The following is a 2500-nucleotide window of genomic DNA, read 5'->3' on the forward strand; positions in this document are numbered from 1 at the left end:
TGCATTTATATGTTTAAGTGATGTTTGTTGTGAAGCATGGTAATGAGTCAAGATAAGGCATGAGCAGTGTTATTGATATGTTTTACCACACTTTGATAAGCAATTTAATTTAGTTTCAGGCTTCACAGCTTCGTGGTGATTAATAGGTTATTGTCTGTATTTCTTTCTGTTGCAATGTTGTGTATACACCTTTTTTATTATGTTTCATTGAATAAGAAGTCAGTTGTAATTTGCTATTGTTACTGCATGTATTTATGTAATGCTGGTGGGAAGAGCTTTGGCCTATTTCATCTGATTTCTTCAGTACTTTGTATGATTTTAGGTTTTAGTTCCGAGTCACCATAGATTGATGTAGCTCACTCTATTCTCCTTCTTTCACAAAACTTGTGTAATCACTGGTTGTGGCTTTTAATTAATGATGGTGACTTGGAATGTAGGCCTGTATTTGCCTGTTGCACTCTGTTTATAATTTTCTCAATCACAACATGTCACATTACCTGATTATTATTTTGGGGGCATATATATAGCCTATATAGATATGTATTAGTGACATGGCCAAGAGTTGAAATTTTTCTACTGGTAGTAATGGCTAATGGATTATTTTTTTCCTCCCTTATTACATTGGTTTGGAGAGGGTGTTCTCTTGTGAATGATATCTTGGAAAGAGATTTCCTTGACATTAAGAGTTGATGGAACCAGTATGTCTTGATGTTTGTTTTTTGTTGGCAATATATTTTATTTGCATTCCATCAGCTGTTAATCTGACTCATTTCATATGATTGCACATAGTCTATCCTTTAAAAAAAGTCTTTTTAAGCTTTTCAAGTATGCATAGTAAATGATTATATATATATATGGGTTGATATGATTGTTGGCTTTGATTGATAATTACAGAAACATTGCAGTACTTTTGGCAAGCTGTGTGTATGTTATGCTACCCATAATATCTTTATTTAGCTTTCTAGATTCTACTTTGTCTTAGATTACAGGGCATTATAAGGAAAGATGCTTAATGAACCATGTGGTTTACAGTGCATAAATGGAAATCATGTGGAAATGATTAGATTTAGATTCTCAAGATTTTTGTGAAGTACCCGTTCCTCAGCTAGAGGGAAAGATATTCTAAAAGTATTCTAGCCAATAAAGTGATCAAATCACTAGGCCCTCACATCTACTTTTTATGTCTCTAGTCATTTAATTTGGTACACTGTTTTAAGGAAACCCACAGTTTCTGTGGAAGAGAGTACCCCAGTTATTATATTTTTCACACTGAAACCAGAGATTCATCAGATGTGCATTATTGAATGTGATACACTATCAGCCAAGGAGAGAGGTCATCCAATGTTTGGAAGATAAATGTGCTAGTGTGATAGTCACTGTTGAGGAGGGGAAAGGGTTATGGAAATATATTGGTGCTTTAATCTTTTAATAGCTAATGTGTACTAAAGTGCAATAATGATATTATAGATATATTCATGTAAGGTAATAAAAAAAAAAAAGTAAAAGCTAATTTTAACCCTTTGCCGAAGGGTGGCATTAACGTACATGCCATGGCATGGCTGGACTATGTGCCGGGAGCATGTACGTACATGCCATGGTGTATGTATGGACATGCCATGAGTTTTTTTTATTACAATCACAGCCACTGAAAATGTGATTAATTAATTTTAAACACTTTCTAATTTTTACCATACAAAAAAAAAAAAAAAAAAAAAAAAAAAAAAAAAAAAAAAAAATTACGATTTCAACTCCATGATGCCACACACTGCTTATTTTATTCAGACTATAGAGCGAATAATGATGAACTATGGAGTCTATATAACAACAAAAATATCCTTCAGTCTTGATTTATCAGGAAATAGGGCAAATAGAAACTTTAGAAAATAATGATAACTGAAAATACAACATATGCTCGTTGTATTATGAAGAAACGGCAAGGGATGCTGGTATTGGGCATGAGCGGTCGCACATGCTAGGGTGATGATATAAGCACCCGGCAGCGGGGCCCGGGCCACTGTGAATACTATCTGTCAGGAAAGGGTTAATCAGCCACAAGAATGAAGGGAATAATAGAGGGTATTGAATATATAGCTATATAACTGAATGGAACGTAGATACTGATTTGTCCATACTCGCAGTAGCACTGATTACACATGGTAGTAGCACTCCCCTCTTATGATTACTCTTGGGAAGTGGTTATCATATATTCCTAAATGAGATCTATGGGTCCAAAGATAATCTGTGTTTTGACATACTTGGCTGAAACCAGATATATAATCTTTTATGCACAGTTACATTAAGTCCTGAATTAAGTTCATCAACCTTTAAGGGTTAAGACTAATAGGATAAGCATATGTGTAACTTTAAAGGATCTTGCATGTCTTGTTCTGCATGTATGGACAAACTTTTCAGTTTTGATGGCATCAAATTTCAGTTTACAATATGAATTTCTAGTTATAGATAATGTAATTATAATAATAAATCTTGTTTTGATATCAGG

General features: G+C 33.8%; 1 protein-coding gene across 1 annotated transcript in view; it reads left to right on the forward strand.

Moving 5' to 3' along the window:
- LOC119579585 overlaps positions 1 to 2500 on the forward strand; it is a 27359-nt gene that overhangs the window by 5068 nt on the left and 19791 nt on the right. The window lies entirely within an intron of this gene.

Source organism: Penaeus monodon, chromosome 12 (assembly GCF_015228065.2).
Source record: "Penaeus monodon isolate SGIC_2016 chromosome 12, NSTDA_Pmon_1, whole genome shotgun sequence".
In the NCBI taxonomy this organism is placed as follows: domain Eukaryota; kingdom Metazoa; phylum Arthropoda; class Malacostraca; order Decapoda; family Penaeidae; genus Penaeus; species Penaeus monodon.